Raw genomic sequence first — 19667 nt, forward strand, 5'->3', positions numbered from 1 at the left:
TGCAAAAGTCATTAACATTTTTATTAAAACGATACAATTTAATATAATTAGGAATCAATATAAGAAAGTGCAAAATTCAATAATATTTTGATTAAAATAATAAAATTTAATATTTAAATTAAATAATTAAATATTTTTAGTAACAATTTAATTCATAGTAAGGGTACAACCCTAATTAAACTTTTAATTCTTTTGTGGTTGTGTGCGCGCGCGTGCACGAGTGAGTGTTTTTGTGTGTGTGCGTGTGCCGTGCACATGGGTGTGTGGCTATAAGTGTGTGATGTTTTTATATTGTCGGAGTTAAAGAAGCTTAATAATTAAGTGGATACATAAGTTACTTTTATATCAATGGACTATGGTTATCTCTTTGCCTTTAACCTCTTTTAAAATAAGTTCAAGTCCAATACAATACTACATCAACACAATATATACCAGCCGACCGGACCCGACGCCAACCTAATACTCTTCTTCTTCACAGGACAGAACAGCGTAGCAACTACAAACCCAGAAAAAGCGAGTCTTAATTCCCTAATTAGAAAATTTAATTTACTTTTTCTCCCTCGTATTTGTACGTTTACGCATGCCTTACACGAGTTCGGTACAGCTGGAGGTTTCCAAGACTTTCCCAACAACTTTATCCTCTCAATTTTCCTTTCTTTTTGAAAATTTTCGTTTAAAATGGTACGAATTCGTACACTTACCTTATCTACTGAGGAATTTTGAACTTTTGCATTAGTCCCACATCGGTTTCGCCCACTATTTCAACATAAAAGTTTCCTATATAATCCCTTCTCTCTTAAGTGTTCAGGGGAAGTTTTGGGTCTTGAGAGTAGTACCGTATATAAGGTTTGGGAATTCTCAGTTCAAATACTTTAAAGTTTTGGTGGTTGTTCGAGTGAAAGAAGTGGAGTCATCTTCTCAACCCGTTGTTTCAGTTTACTGCCCAGAACCAGGTAACACTTAGTTTTATATTTACTGTTTGTTCTTAATGTGATGTTCTGTTTTGTGTTTAGTTCATTTATATCTTTATGTGATGTTCCAGGTTCTATTTAGTTCACTTTTAGCAATTATGTATGCCTAATCTAGTTAACTAAATAAAAGTGTATAGATTTAACTTCAATTTTTAGCACTCTTTGTGAGTTTTAGATGTTGTCTCTTGCTTTAACCTCAATACTCATGAATGAAGGCTTGTGTTAGCTTAACATCTTATGAATTAGGTGGTGTTTAATTAGTTACATCAGGTTGTGTTGTTTAATCTCTTTACTCTCTTTTCCGTTTTAAGGAATAGACTCCTCGATATTCAATGTTAAATCAATCGCGTTGAATATTTCATCTACTGTTAATATGGTCATAATTTTTGTGTGATTCTATTAAGCTCCCTTAAATTGTTTCTGTTAGTTCCCTCTCTCTTTGTTGCCACCTTATTTCATTCTATCGCTAGTAGATATTGCATTGACAAATAGGTTGAAGCTAGTTGCTGGTTTGCCTTTTTACTGCCTTTAAGATGCTCTTGTTGATATTTTAATATAAAAACGTCTTTAGTTCCTACCTGAGCTTCTTTAATGCATACTTGTGCATCCCTTTGCAATATTACTCACATGTTTTTCTTCTCATACTTTAGCATTTTGTTGCTCTAAGTTGTTGGTTGCTTTCCTTTTTGTTAGATTTTGACTTAAATGATTTATAATAGACATGTCGTTTTAATATTCGATATTATAATTTCTTTGTTGTTTCAGATGGGTAATCTCACAAATTTCTTTCTTTTTGTTAAGTCTGTCGTTCTATACGATCTATACTTGCTTTGTATAGTTTCTGCTCTGTGTTAATTTAAGTTTTAAATGCTTAGTTTTAGTTATGTGTTATGGACAACAGTTCATTAGTTTGAAAACCTTAAATATGTAAACTGGAAAATTAGATTTAAAATTAAGGTTTTATTATTTTATTTCTTGTTTTAACAATTTCTTAATAACCTATGATTTGCTCTTAATACTTTTAGTTTTCTTAATTGAATCGGAAATGGATAAGAAACCTCTTGTTATGATTTTGAATAAGGAACTTGCCAATACATCATTATTTGAGCGACATATGGTATTTCATTGAAATCGAAGAGATGTTTTTATATTTTAATAAACTTATAAAGTACATAACTAATTATATAAGATTTATAATACTTAGATTTGGTATGTAGAGGCCTTGAATTGGAGAAAAACTCTCGTAGTTGATGAATAAAATGTTTGAACCATTATCTGTAAATACAAATATAGGCAATGAAATAATGACATATCTTTTCGAAAGACATTGGTGATGAACAACTAATGTAAAATGAAGAATTAATAACAAATTCCATAAACACTTAAAATCAAATCGTTTTCGTTTTTAAGATTTTAAAAAAAAATCATATTTTCTTTGAATAAAATATTCTTGAAAATTTATTATAGGGTTGTACCCTCTCGAAAAAACTTATAATATCAAATGTTCAGAAGAAGATTAATTACATAGTTCCACCATCGCGCCCGCCTATGTGGCTCCACCACACATAAGAACTCCCTAGAAATTTATTTATTTTCAAAACTAGTCTTCTCCTTTTCATGAAAATTTTTACTTTTGATCAAAATTTACGACTTTAACGAAGAATTATGACTTTGATGAAAAATTGTGACTTTTATGAAATGTTGGGAGTTTAATAAAGAATTGATTCTTTTGTTACAAGTTGCGACTTTTATTAAAAGTTGCGACTTTGATGAAGAATGACGACTTTTATGAAAGTTGTGGCCTTTCCAAAGGGTTGTAAATATTTCAAATAGTTGTAACTTTTTTATACGGCACAATAAAAATTTTTACACTACCCTTTATTGTCTATAAGTAGAGGGATTTCCTCTTATTTCAAAACAACAAAAGTTCTAAATCCCCTCTTCTTTTTTTTCTCCTTCTCCTTCTCCTTCACAATTAAATAATATACTTTGCTCCTTTTGAGAGTCTCACTTACACCATTGCTTATGTTACAAATCATTGTATCTATTTTTACAATCATTAATTTATTGTTATGTTATAAAGTGTAAATGATTTATGCAATAATTTTTATTTTCCTATACATTATTAATGTTTGTTACTAAGTAATCTTGTATGTAAGATAATATAGTGTTTTAATTATAATACCGGATATGTTTTAAGGAATACTTTATAAATTGCATGATACAAAATTTCTTCGCGAAACACAGGTAATTTTACAAGTTTAACATTTAAATAAGAAGCATAAATAAAATTATGAAACTCTTTTAGAAAAATTTGTTGAATTATGATAACTTCAGTCAAAATTCACATCCAATTTTAACTCATAAATTGATCCAATTCATGACGCATAAAAGAAATCCAAAACCTAGCCCAATTTATCCTCATAAACTTCGACTCTCGTTATTTTTAAGCAGGTGACCCAATATTACTTTTTTTAATTCCTAATTTATTTTTATTTTCTCCAATCGCTGCCCAACTATCCTATTTCTCTCCCTTTTAGCCAAAAGCGCGAACAACTCTTCGATTCAGTTCGCTTGTTCTAGTCATTTCTGAATTTACTTTTTCATTTTCTTCTTGTTTTTCTCAATTATCCATTTACTATGAAATTTTGAATGAATCTACTTAAATTTGAGAGGATGTTTCCTCAACAATCGTCCAGAAAAGGAATGAAGATGAAGATATCACAAAATATGATTGAAATTATTTAAATACCTTTTAAATGGGATAAAATTTAATCAATGAATGTTGAATGATTTGATTTTTCTTTGTATGATTTATTTTAACAATATTTTTTTAATTGTTATTGAAAAGGAAAATGAGAAAGGAGATTACACTGTGGGGAATTGAACTCTCACCAACAAGTTTTCAGGTAGTCAATCAACTTAACTACTAAAATTCCCCTTAAAACCGTATATTTAGTATTTTCCCATTTTATATGTCTTCACTTTCTTATTTTTTTTATCAAGCTTTGTGTTTGATATAAATTCTAAGATTCTTGTTTTAAAATTCCTACTTATACACAAATCATAAATTCACAAAGTTATTGAGTTGATATTTTATTAGTGTAACATTTACAATGAAAAAAATAACAATGTGTATCTCTTTTCTATCTACCTTTTTTAACTAACCATTTATCAGCTTCTACTAATACGAAAAAAGAGAATAAATTATAAAATCATGCTTCGGTAAAGTCAATCATCCTTAGAATTGAGTGCTTTAGTTGACTCTAATTTCTTCTCTCGAGCATCTCTCCATATCGGATACAAACAAAAATTGCCATCATTCTTCTCTCTCTCTCTCTCTCTCTATATATATATATAGAGAGAGATCCTACTTCTAGTCTAACCTACTTCCAGTCTAACCTACAACAATGTCTAGTTAATCAAAGGTTGTGATTGATTATTGTAATGTGGAACAAGCCATGAAATGTAACCTCAAGCCATTGCAATGTGGAACAAGCCATTAACTGGCTCTTGGGAATATCCTGATTATTAGAAAGATCCAAACAATTTTTTTCAAGAGAGAGGTTCTAATCCATGAATGTGACGTAGAAAATGTTGGTTCAGTTCTTAGTGAGTCATATAGATGGTGATGACTAACTAGCATAAGAAGATGAGGAAAACTGTCAATACTCAATGTTGTGATTTTTTTTAATACCTTGGGAATAGTACATCAAAAATTCAGTTGAAGTTATATATAAATTCTTATCTAGTCAAGGAAGTACCATTATAGTTAGAAATCCAAATAAATATCAAAATGTTATTTAGAATAGAAGACAAAAGAAAACATAATAAAGAAAATTTAGCAAGGAAAAATGCAATTAATGTGTTTAGCCAAAATAATATTTTTGAAATTTAATTAAAGTATTAATAAATGTTAACCATGGTAGTAGTTTAACCTCTACTGAAACCCTCCTCCAACTATTAAAGTTGAAAATAAAGGTCTAGGCCAAACATGAAAAAAACACTTCACATTTAAGATGAAATTAAAGACTTTTCTCCATTTTTTTCTCTCTGTTTGAAACTTAATACAAAAACTGCAGATCTGCTCCGGTTTGATCAACACTCAGAATAATTAGAAGCCAAAACAAGGTTTTCGAATTTCCACCCTAAAAAATAACCTTCTTTTACTTCTAGCAATTCAGAGTGTTGATCAAACCTGAGAGAAATCTGTAGTTTTTATGCATAAAGTTTCAAAAAGAGAGAAAATGCTTTTATTTCTTCCTAAATGTGAAGTGTTTTTTTATTTGTTGATCAAGCCCTTTAGTATCACCGTTTATAGTTGGAGGATTGGTTTAGTAGAAATTAAAATCTTACCATGGTTAACATTTAATAATACGCAAATTAATATTTGCAAAACATTTTTTTGTTTGTACATATTAATTGTAATTTTCCTTGCTAAATTTTCTTCATTATGTTTTCTTTTCTGTTAATTCAATTACATTTTGAGATGTCACGACCCAAAAATGGGCGTGATGGCACTCGTCTTATCCCACCAAGACAAGTAAGCCTAAAACTCAACTATTACAATAAAAATGCGGAAAATTTACTATCAACTTATATTATACCCCAAAACCTGGTTGTCACGTGTACAAGCCTCTAAAGTATTACAATCGGATCAAAAGAAAATATAAGTCTCATATGATATTGTTTCTAGAGTAGAACAAAATCATAAACAAGGGTAAGTAGGGATGCTGAGATGACCAACAACTACCTCACAAAATCTCTAGGAAGCCTCGGAAAAGAAGAGAATATATCATAAAAGTACGGGCTAGTAACCTACAAAAATTTGTAGAAGCAAGGGGTGAGTACCAAATCACACGGTACTCAGCAAGTAAACCTCTAAACACAAGCTAAGGGGATGAAATACGGGTACTCCTACCACCCCCAACCGAACCTTCGCAACTACAACCTGCATAAACATCAGCCCAACCAAACAACTCACAGTTTACATAGAACGTAACTCAACAAAAACATTTAGACAAATTACATATCCTCCACAACAACACTTTAACAAATTACATATCCTCCACAACGACACTTTAACAAATTATATATCCTCAACATCAACACTTAAACAAATTAGATATCCTCAATACCAACACTTCCACAAATTTACATATCCTCAATAACACACTTTAACAAATTACATATCCTCAACAACAACACTTCAACAAATTACATATCCTCAATAACAAGCTCAGTATTCAACAATCACAAGTTCCTCAAAAAGGCAATCACTAGATCAGCAAAACACAATATCAAGTTTACTAATGATAAGTATGTGCAATGTAATGAAATGCAATGTCAAGTATAATGATGCATGTCTTACCTAGTGATACACACCCGCTGTCTCTCAGTCCGGGACCCATGGGGGACATATCTGTCCATGCATCTGTCGCGGCGCACGACACGACCCTCGATAACAATAACCATCGCGGTGCTCGATACGTCCCTCGAAATATAGTATCCATCGCGGCGCGGGATACGTCCCTCGAAATATAGTAACCATCGCGGCGCGCGATACGTCCCTCGAAACGGTACATCCTCTTTAAGTAATCATTCTTTCTCAATGAACATAACACTTCCACAACCATGTCTCAGAATAATGCAATGACATGTTCACACAAATAATGAGAAGATGACCATTTTCATAACATTGCACAGTTCACAACCACACAAACATGAAATCACATCAACAATGATTCAACAAGCCATCAAACTTTTCTCAACACATCACACATAAATAATTAATCACATTGCCTTTTGTTATTCCTTTTATTTCATCATTAAAATTAATTAATGTGGACAAGTCAACCCATCACCAATCCCGTTACTCCCAAACATATATCAAAAGGAAATACACGCATTCCATACACTTAACAAGAGTTTATAAATCCACTTGCCTCAAATAGTCGAACAATGACTCCAAAACTTGAGCCTTTCTCTTTTTGTTGACTTTCAAACCAATAAAATCTATTCAAATAAATAACCACGATATGATTTCGAAACTAACAACATTAATATTTCTATATCTCTAGCATAGACCCAAAACTCATCCAAATTTATAATAAAATTTCTAAATCTTTATTACAACCAATTGATCAAATCTCATATTTTCTGAATTTCAAGTTTAGGGTTAAATCTTAATTCTCCGAATAACATAATTATAATGATTTTTATATATCATAATGCACCCACTATTTAACACATATCTTAATATATCAAAACTTGAATCCTAATATGATAATCAAATGAAAATAATTAAAGCCGAAACTAACTGCCCAACACATCAATGGCGGACTACAAAACTATCTGCTGAAACCACTTATTTTCAATGTTTCAATTCATATTTATCGTTCCACTATTAATAATCCTAATCTTGGAGTAATCATTGTCCAATGATTAGGACTAATCATTGTCCAATGATTGAACCATAATACTTATACATATTTATAACCCCAAGTTCACATATTAGTATAAATTATACACGTTTTAACCTAAAAATCTATTCCTAGTTACACAAAAATTTAATAGAAAGGATAAAAATAATTACCTTGATATCTCGAGATAAAAATATCGTTGTTTCTCCTCCTTTTTCCTTTTCTTTTCTCCCTTTTTTTTCTTTTCTTTATCTGCGTATTTTTTTTTGTTTCTGTTCGTTCTTTTTCTTCAGCGTTAGCCGGTTGAGGCTTTTAACCTTTTAGGGCACTTTGCCCTTTTATTATTGTTATTAATATTATTTTATTTATTTACTTAATTTTCTTTTCTTTTTCTTTTTTTTCTTTTTTTTTCAATTATTATTAGCAACAAAATAATCCTTTATTAAATCAGAGAATCATATCAGTCACTCTTATAAGTCATAAATTATTTATCAAAACTATTAAAAAGATTAATATAAAAATAATAGTTGGAATTTCTAAAACGACTAAGAGGGTCGTTACATTATCCACCACTAAAAATCATGTTCGTCCTCGAACATAAAATAGGAGAAGGAAGAATTATTGACGTTATCAAAAATCATGCATGATCTTCCAGAGTTGTTGTTCATCTCTCCATGAAAGCTTATCTTTAACACTATTCTATCAAGACCAACTACCAAGAATTGAACTGCAGAGAATTTGACAGATCTACATATCAGTAGTGATTGTCAAACTACATACTAACCCATGAACCGAATCTAAACTGAAACCCCGTGGACCATAACACAATAATCATGACAAATCTGTTCTCACATAGCAAAGATAACGTTCTATTGATACTAGCTACAACCAAAAGTGAACCTGAACCAATCATCACATACTCTTAGTGCACAAACTATCACACATCTTATAACGATTCCCTTTTCTAAACACAATCTTTTTACAAGTTTAAGTTATAAAAATCTAATCTTTAGACTTCGAGTATCCATCAAGGGAGAATCAAAACATACATAATCCAAATAAGAACAAGATAAAGTAAGCACCCTACAAATGGTACACACTAGGATGCAGAACCTTTTACAACACTGTCGGATAACCGTAACTATTCATGAAAGCTCTTTTGTAAGTTCCCATAAGCAAGGTTGTGCATATAAAAATAGTGATATATTTCTAATTTTTCAAACAACATCAAATATTTCATAACTGAAGTGAACAAGTCTAACCAAGGATCCTACCCTATCAAGAAGACATAAGAGGATCGGTACATCCGATCCACCACTAGGAATTCACCCATAGATGTAAAAAAAACGTGGGCATATGCAATGAATCATACTCTAAATAATGTCCAAAACGAAATAGGTGGTCAACTTAAGAATATACGGAATCAAGGTCGAATAACACTAGATACTTTCTCCATAATTCGTATATCAATATTTTCATTCATCTGACTACATCCCTCAATTTATTTATTTATTTTTTATTTAATTTTTTTCCACCCAAAATCAACCAGTCTGATCTCCATTACAATTCTACACATGTTGGATTTGCCAAACCCTGCATACTTCTCACAGTACTCCATCAAAGCCAACACTATTAATATAAACAAATATCATAACCACACCAACCATTTACCTTACTTTCACACAGTTATTAGTATCACATTCTCCTTAACAAGCACATTGTAGTCTCCAGGACTTTGAACCATGGTTTCTTATCATTCAATTTAAGCGTCCCATAATAGATATAAGTCACACTTAATGTCAACTTCACCTAAACTTTCACATAACATTTTCAACCACCATCATTTACCTCATGCAATAACTCCAAGAAACCCTTGATCACTCCAATATTTACGTATACTATAATCTCATAACCTCTACTCATCATCATATGCCTATGTAACACATTATAACAATCTATTTTGTCTCATCAACAAAGTACTTTTAATCCCCCCTCCCCCCTCGATCCTCATTAACCATGTAAAATTGTAGGTCCACACTATTTAACATCCATTTGTTACCTATCACATTCAGAACAATCTACCTCGACATAACCATATATAATCTTCCACACGTCATTTATTGTAACCCAACCAAAACTTAATATTTAGAAAATTTAATAATAAACCCATAGTCACATCTCATAGTCATATCTAAACTCAAAGGCGAAATCACTACAACCATCACCTCCGAATACAGTGTTTGTACGAGAGGTCTTATTGTTCCTTTGCCTTTCTTAAAATCTTTCCATGACGAAAATTTCAAATAACTTTAACTCTTCAATACACCATAATTTTTTTTTCCTTTTTGCTAACTCATTTACTAGTCTTATATTTTTGACCAGCAATATGGGAAACCTTAGGTATAACAATCAAAAGTAACCAAATTTACTACTCAAATTTTAAGTCCTATATGCTTCATACTCAATGTGATAAACCATTTCTTACCTTACCAATTCATTCCTTGACAAGATACACTATCAAAAATCTAAACTCACCACGTAAACTTGAAGTTTTGATCCCAACCATGTAATACAATCTCATTATCTTACAACATTAGCTCATACCATAGAAAAAAATTGGCTTAACGTATTTTAGCTTATCATTGATCGCCTATTCATTAACCCTATCATATATCTTTTTCTAAAAATCTTATCATACTCCTTACCAACTGAAAACCATAAAAAAATACATATAATCACACTCGAGTTGAACATCTATATTTTATCCAATAGTTTTTATTTAAATTAATCAGTTGATCTGGTGACACTATATATTATCATAATCAGGGCAAAACAGATGAAATCACATATCTCTGAATTTAATTATCTACTCTTTCTGAAATCTTTGACCCTTATAATCTGAATAATATCCTTGTTCTCACCTCCTTCTAAAGGTTAAATTACAACCCACTAATTCATTCCATTCTGGCTCTAGCTCCTTTCAGTTCTATTCGAGTGACATCATAATTCCTCATAAAAATTACCATACAACCACACTACTTATTAAATAGAAACAACCATAACCTTAGATACTCAAAATTCATCATTACCATAAAAAAATTATTTTAACCAACACCCGTATCATATAGTTGCATTTCAATCATAATGTGTTATAAAATAATCATCATGCTTAGTTCGTCATTTCCCTCACTACGAATTTAGCCTCGCTGTTAACATGACAATCCAAACATAGTTATGCCAACCATCCAAGGTACTTACTCAATTTATATGCACTTTCTTACTAAAATTCTCAATTACATTCACACAAGTTTACTTTTGAGAATTCCTTTACTTATAAGTTTATCATTCATATGTCCACTTCCATGGAGTTTACGATGAAATCAACACTCATTTACAACCCACAAAATACATTTCACCACCTGAACATATCAATATCATACCAAAAATCCACCACTAAAAGCTTCCTTATAAATAATGCTTAACATATCCATCCGTATTAACAAGCTAGTTGGTTTCTCAAATATGAATTCAACACCACATCTTACCATATGAGCATGTAATACAATATATAACTCCTTAAGTAGTTAGTATTTGCACTTAACATCAACGTATTCATTTTTCATATACCACTAGTACCACATTGTGAAGACTTTTAAATCCACCACTAGAACACATCATACCTATCGAGAAGATCATATCCAAACAGGTCACACATTTCTACCTATCAAGTAGATGTTAAGTATTATCATAGTTCTATATCTAGCCCAAGCTATATGAATCCTTTCATAGTTCAGGTCAATATCAAAAGTAGCCCACTCCATAACTCCAACCAAGTAAGCATCGATACTACTATAGTAGAAATTCTAACCTTAATTGGTGCATCATTTTCTAAGAATTCCATTCATGTTATGATAACTTTACTGATTATAGTTTCCAAAGTTACAACTCAATTATATAGTCATACCTTTAATCACCCCACTTCCAATTGTTAACCAATTTAATATCGTATATACCACACAAGTACTAATGATTTTACAAGGATAACTAAACTTACATAGCCCCTTAATTTTTTTTTAATATTCAAAATATAACCACAAATCCTTTTCATAAGTATATCACTTCCACTTTAATATCAGATCTAACATCAAACCAATACACGACATGCCAATGATTCACAAAAGGAACTACGCACGAGTCATCACATAATGATAGCGAATGGAGTGAAGCGATAAGAATCAAAATGGGACCAAGTACGCACAATAGAATCTAAGAAGTGAAGATATTTCCTAGAAGTCATTACAGCCTCTCGAAGATAGGTACAAACGTCTCCGTATCGATCATCGAGACTCTATTTAGACTCGACTTGTACACACATGAGACCTATGAACCTGGGGCTCTGATACCATTTAGTCACGACCCAAAAATGGGCGTGATGGCACTCGTCTTATCCCACCAAGACAAGTAAGCCTAAAACTCAACTATTACAATAAAAATGCAGAAAATTTACTATCAACTTACATTATACCCCAAAACCTGGTTGTCACGTGTACAAGCCTCTAAAGTATTACAATCGGATCAAAAGAAAATATAAGTCTCATATGATATTGTTTCTAGAGTAGAACAAAATCATAAACAAGGGTCAGGAGGGATGCTGAGATGACCAACAAGTACCTCACAAAATCTCTAGGAAGCCTCGGAAAAGAAGAGAATATATCATAAAAGTCCGGGCTAGTAATCTACAAAAATTTGTAGAAGCAAGGGGTGAGTACCAAACCACACGGTACTCAGCAAGTAAACCTCTAAACACAAGCTAAGGGAATGAAATACGGGTACTCCTACCACCCCCAACCGAACCTCCGCAACTACAACCTGCATAAACATCAGCCCAACCAAACAACTCACAGTTTACATAGAACGTAACTCAACAAAAACATTTAGACAAATTACATATCCTCCACAACAACACTTTAACAAATTACATATCCTCCACAACGACACTTTAACAAATTATATATCCTCAACATCAACACTTAAACAAATTAGATATCCTCAATAGCAACACTTCCACAAATTTACATATCCTCAATAACACACTTTAACAAATTACATATCCTCAACAACAACACTTCAACAAATTATATATCCTCAATAACAAGCTCAGTATTCAACAATCACAAGTTCCGCAAAAAGGCAATCACTAGATCAACAAAACACAATATCAAGTTTACTAATGATAAGTATGTGCAATGTAATGGAATACAATGTCAAGTATAATGATGCATGTCTTACCTAGTGATACACACCCGCTGTCTCTCAGTCCGGGACCCATGGGGGACATATCTGTCCATGCATCTTTCGCGGCGCACGACACGACCCTCGATAACAGTAACCATCGCGGCACGCGATACGTCCCTCGAAATATAGTAACTATCGCGGCGCGCGATACACCCCTCGAAATGGTACATCCTCTTTAAGTTATCATTCTTTCTCAATGCACATAACACTTCCACAACCATGTCTCAGAATAATGCAATGACATGTTCACACAAATAATTAGAAGATGACCATTTTCATAACATTGCACAGTTCACAACCACACAAACATGAAATCACATCAACAATGATTCAACAAGCCATCAAACTTTTCTCAACACATCACACATAAATAATTGATCATATCGCCTTTTGTTATCCCTTTTATTTCATCATTAAAATTAATCAATGTGGACAAGTCAACCCATCACCAATCCCGTTACTCCCAAACATATATCAAAAGGAAATACACGCATTTCATACACTTAACAAGAGTTTATAAATCCACTTGCCTCAAATAGTCGAACAATGACTCCAAAACTTGAGCCTTCCTCTTTTTGTTGACTTCCAAACCAATAAAATCTATTCAAATAAATAACCACGATATGATTTCGAAACTAACAACATTAATATTGCTATATCTCTAGCTTAGACCCAAAACTCATCCAAATTTATAATAAAATTTCTAAATCTTTATTCCAACCAATTGATCAAATCTCATATTTTCTGAATTTCAAGTTTAGGGTTAAATCTTAATTCTCCGAATAACATAATTATAATGATTTTTATATATCATAATGCACCCACTATTTAACACATATCTCAATATATCAAAACTTGAATCCTAATATGATAATCAAATGAAAATAATTAAAGCCGAAACTAACTGCCCAACATATCAATGGCGGACTACAAAACTATCTGCTGAAACCACTTATTTTCAATGTTTCAATTCATATTTATCGTTCCACTATTAATAATCCTAATCTTGGAGTAATCATTGTCCAATGATTGAACCATAATATTTATACATATTTATAACCCCAAGTTCACATATTAGTATAAATTATACACGTTTTAACCTAAAAATCTATTCCTAGTTACACAAAAATTTAATAGAAAGGATAAGAATAATTACCTTGATATCTCGAGATAAAAATATCGTTGTTTCTCCTCCTTTTTCCTTTTCTTTTCTCCTTTTTTTTCTTTTCTTTATCTGCGTATTTTTTTTTGTTTCTGTTCGTTCTTTTTCTTCAGCGTTAGCCTCTTGAGGCTTTTAACCTTTTAGGGCACTTTGCCCTTTTATTATTGTTATTATTATTATTATTTTATTTATTTACTTAATTTTATTTTCTATTAATTTTTTTTTCTTTTTTTTTCAATTATTATTAGCAACAAAATAATCCTTTATTTAATCAGAGAATCATATCAGTCACTCTTATAAGTCATAAATTATTTATCAAAACTATTAAAAAGATTAATATAAAAATAATAGTTGGAATTTCTAAAACGACTAAGAGGGTCGTTACATGAGATTAGCCAAAATATTGGGAGTTTCCATGTGGTCCACGCCTATGGGTTCATCGAGGCCACTGGACCAGCCCTGTTGTGTGAGTTGCAAGCCAAGTGGAACAAATTACCTAGGAAGAACAAATCAGGTTAAAGGCAAGACAAGGGCTGGGCATACAAACATTTTTCTACAGGAGGTTCGAGATGAATTTAGTGTGAGACTAAGTTCTTTTGGGGCTTTTTTGGAATTGTTTCAACAATCTGTGTCAAATAAAAGGTTCTATGAATAATTGTTTACCAAACAGAAATGATATATGTCTAGGCAAATGAGCATGGAATTGTGTTTGATTAAGCAAAACAATTGGTTCATTTCACAATCATATGTGGAATTTATAACTCTTTTAGTGACACATTAAGTTGTTGGTTTCCGGCCTAAATATTATTGTTTAGGTATTTCAAATTTCATACTGTGTTCGATTTGTATTTTGAGTATGTTGGGAATCTAGAGCTCAGAATGGACTAATTCTTACGAAATGCCTCTCGATATAATATGAGGGTTAGTATGACATTATCTCATGATTTCTTCATATGATTTTCTTTCTTTATCCATATATTTCGTGGGGGAAATTGATGTTTTATCAATTTGAACTCAATCTTTTTATGAAAAATGTATCCTCAGGTTCTTTATGTTATGGGCAAACAGATTTTGGGATAAACTTTTGATTCATCAATTATATTAATTATATTAACTACTTACTAGTCTTTGATGCGTGCTTCACACAAGATTTACATGAAAATATTATGTACGGTATGTTAATAAATCACACAATAATAAGTATCACAAACTACTCAACGAAAAAATATACAATCTGGAATATATGAAAAATAAATCTATTGCTTTATAAAATATGTAACCCCTAAAATTAAAATAACTTTTATATCACATAGAATAGTTGAAAACGTAAGAAAACTACATAAAGCCTTTCATACTATATGAACTTTATGAAATTTGTGAAATTCATGCGCCTAAAATAAATTACACTAATTACTTATTGCGTAAAAAGAATCATTATCACACTATCTAATTCAAAGACTTGCTTATATATTTAAATTTATATAGAGATACATTAAAAAACACAATAAATTATCATAAAATTACACATTTAATTTTGGGGGTTGTAAATACAAAAGGAATTAAAATTATGCAGATTATTAAAAATATAGATTTTGAAACTGAAGAGGTGCGAATTATTGAAATGTGACCTTTTAGTATAGAAAAATGATGGAAAAAAATAACAAAACTTCTATGTCATATATATGCAAAGTTAATTAGAGCCTCAATATCTAATTGTGAAAATCAGAAACACATAAATTATTTTGTAATAGCTAAAATTTCAAATAATTTCAAGACCAATGAACATATTTTGAATATTTGTGATCTCAAAAAGAAAGGAGGAAAAATAGATTGTCAAGTGGTAATTGATCCATATTATTTTTGATAATGACTTATCATTCAATCAAATGTGTCATCAAACATTATTGGAATATATTGTCAAGTGATAATGGATATAAAATATTAGACTTATCAAAAATATATGCATATCAATGTGCATCAGTAGACTACAATTAACTTTTGTACCAATATATTTATCAATATCATTGTTGTTGGCCTTATAATTTGTCATAAACGTATAAAATTGATATTTCAATTTAAAATTCAGCCCAAACCCATTTAAATAATTAGTAGTAACACTTATTAAAAGATGAAACATAAAGTAATCAAAGAAAGAAACATGAAAAGGAAACTTACTTTAATGGCAAGTTGGTCTTTAATAAAAATGCAATATTACTTTTATAAATCCACATATGGTGACCCTTCATCTTCTATTACAACTCTTAGTTTTCTTTATTTATTAAAGCAATAAAGATCCAAACTTCGTTAAAAGTGATAGAAAAACTCTTAATCTTCCCTCTTTATTAAAACAATATAAGTTTAAACTTCGTAAAAAGTGAATAACGACATCTCTGTGTATATATATATATATATATATATATTGAAATTAATGGGTTTTATATTTTTCATTAATGTATAAGAATAATAATGTTGAATATAATATTGTAATTAATGAATATTCACAAATAATGTTACTTTATAAAGACAATTTCGTAACTCCACTTTTAACTTGAGTGTTTCCCACTTATAATAATACTAGTTTTATGAAAAATGTGTTGCACATTCACTTCATAATACTTGATACAATATTTGTATTGCAAGAATAAATTTGAATGAGACATATATTATTCGACATTCTTTATATATATAACTAAAGTGGCATATATGTTGAATATCGTCATGATCAACTCAATTGTGGTTAGAAGTCATGTTAATCTTGCTTCGATTAAACATGAATATAGGGTGAAAAAATAAAATGAACTGATTGTATAAATAATTATTAAAAATCATAAAAAAAAAATATAATATCAAATTCATAATCACAAACAAAAATCTCGATAATATAAAAAAATTGAGATGCAAATAAGAAATATATGGCGTGTGGAAGGAAAAAGAAGCATGACAAGTATATATTTATACTAATAGGTGTAATGAATCATAATATTCTTTTTCAGCTTTATTTAAAATCATTAATAATTTGAATAATTAAGATAGTAACTTTTGTTATTTCATCACAACTAATAGAAAGTTGTAAGTTTTAATGTTACAGAAAAAGAAAAAAGTATTTAAAATCTAGTTTACTTTAAATTGACTTTTCTATATAATTTATTTATAAATTTATTAATTACATATTAATTAAATTAATAGCTAATTATTGTATTACTTTTTAAATCAATGTATAATTTATTTTGGAGTACTCTTTTTGCTTTAAACTTTAGCTTTTAACAAATCTAGGAGGTGAAAAGACTTTATAACTTTTTGATTAATAAATATTTAATTTATAACTTCGTGCATTGCACATTTTTCTAAATACTTTATTAAAAATTTATATTATAATATGTTTAGATGGTACATTTTCAATATTTTCTTTGAGCTATAATAAAGGAATCAAAACATACAAAAAAAAAAGACCAAATAATTTGAAATCAGAAACTTAAAACTTGATGTTAGTGACATAATATTTTAATTTAAAGAAAGCTTACACTCTCGAACACATATATAAAACATATATGTAATTAATCATATCTCACTAACTAATAATTTTGTATAAAATTAGAATTAAATTAATACGTACAACTTTAAATTACATCGTAACCAACCGAAAGGTATATATACGTACTTTTCACAAATTCTATCAATAATTTATTTCCACATAAATTAAAAGAATAATAATGTTATACTTATAAAATGCCATTGTATATGATCATTTTCATATTTTTCCAACTTTCTTTATTTATTTTTTTATCAGTGAGTTAGATTCACACTCTTCTTTTTTCCTTGTAGGACATTCCATTTATTGTTATGAATGTAATGAAAAAGCTGGAAGTCTTCTTATCCTTGTGCCAAAGACCTTTTTTTTTTAGAGAATCTAATTATTGTAACATCTCGGCTGCTCCACTCCGCTGCGCTGCGGTCTCATGAACTGAACATCGTTGCAACTTCTATAAAATTATTTTGTTTAAAATCAAACAACAATTTTATTAAGAATATATAAACTTGCATAGAAAAAATTATTGCAAGTAAGGAACAATGATTTATTATCTGAAAATTGATACCACTTGAAATAATTTAATTTGAATTGTTTCACTTACTGCATCATCACTATGAAATATTAGCACTATTTTTTAATTGTATCGATTTGCATTAAAAAAAATCAAGTTTAACAAAATGTAATGGCATGTTCAATAATTTAGATGTGTTCAAATAAAGATAAAAAAAACATTTAGCATAATAAATTCATATAAAAAAAATGAAGATAACATGATTACTTGATAAAGTAGAATATATAACATAGAAAAATGAAGATTCTGCTAATGGAAGATAAAACACGTTACAAATTAAGTAAACCAATAGCTGACCTTTTAGTTTCTTTAACCTTAACACCTGAGTTTTTGTTAAGGAGCATAATAAAAATAGATTACTTAAAAGGCTAAATCATTATTGCTCTTATTTTTCTATTATTTAATTCATTCCTGTGCATGTTTGTTTTCCAGAATATTCCAATGCATGTTTACCTTTTTAAAAGGATAATGCACAAGTATCCCCTCAACCTATGTCCAAAATTTTCGAGACACACTTATACTTTATTAAGATCCTATTACCCCACTGAACTTATTTTCTTAATAATTTTCTACATCTTTTTGGCCTAGTGGCACTATCTTGTGGGCCCAAAGCTGGTTGACTTTTTTTTCAAGCTAGTGCCACGTAGGTCGAAAAAGGTGTAGAAAATTACTTATAAAATAAGTTCAGGAGGATAATAGGACCTTAATATAGTATAAGTGTGCCTCTGATATTTCGGACATAGATTGAGGGAGTACTTGTGCATTTTCCCTTTTTAAAATAATGATGATAAATTTGCACTTGCAAAGATGAATTTGGTCCTTATTGTGTTATTAATTACAATAAGTATAATACAATAATATGATATGAACTAATATTTTAAAACTAATTACTGAGTAATAGGATAAAATGATAATTCAACTTTGCCTTTTGGAGGCTCCCACTTTTAGTAATATAGATGATATGATATGCTTGAGAATTTGGGGGTTTTCAATTTTGAAAAATTGAGGACCTTAAGGTCTATTTCAACTCATTTTTCGATGAAATTTCATATTTAAACTTCCCTAAGATTGTGTAAGATATTTTCAATAAATATTTCAGATTACAGCCGAGGTTTCGGACCTGAGTATTGAAGATTTTTCTTTTGAACATATGTTTTAAGTAAATTGTAATTTTGAGTATGATTTCATCTTATTTTTTGATGTGAATTTTATTATTGAGTTTTAAAACCTTTGATTAACTTTATTTTACATAAATGTCCAAATTTAATCCTAATTTTTAGGGAAAATGTACAAGTACACCCTCAACCTATGTCCGAAATTCTAGAGACACACTTATACTATACTAAGGTCCTATTACCCCCTGAATTTATTTTATAAGTAATTTTCTACCTCTTTTAGGCCTACGTGACACTAGCTTGAAAAAAAGTCAACCAGCATTGGGCCCACAAAATAGTACCACGTAGGACGAAAAGACGTAGAAAATTATTAATAAAATAAGTTCAGGGGGGGAATAGGACCTTAGTATAGTATAAGTGTGTCTCTATGATTTTGGGCATATGTTGAGGGGTACTTGTGCATTATCCCTATTTTTTAGGAATGGGTTTTAAGGCCAATTTGGCTTGTTTCCAAAATCATGGATATGAGTGTTATTGGTTCTCTATTTTTATTGTGATTCCATTTTTGTTTATATTTTTGTTATTTGAAGACCAATCAAAAA

General features: G+C 30.1%; 1 long non-coding RNA gene across 1 annotated transcript; it reads left to right on the top strand.

Moving 5' to 3' along the window:
- Positions 1–302: 302 nt before the first annotated feature.
- LOC138348332 (uncharacterized) lies at positions 303–17937 on the top strand. The gene is made up of 3 exons (XR_011220842.1): positions 303–953; positions 3823–3880; positions 17673–17937. It is a non-coding gene; the product is annotated as an uncharacterized lncRNA (long non-coding RNA).
- The last annotated feature ends 1730 nt before the right edge of the window (positions 17938–19667 follow it).

Source organism: Solanum lycopersicum, chromosome 1 (genome assembly GCF_036512215.1).
Source record: "Solanum lycopersicum chromosome 1, SLM_r2.1".
Classification (NCBI taxonomy): domain Eukaryota; kingdom Viridiplantae; phylum Streptophyta; class Magnoliopsida; order Solanales; family Solanaceae; genus Solanum; species Solanum lycopersicum.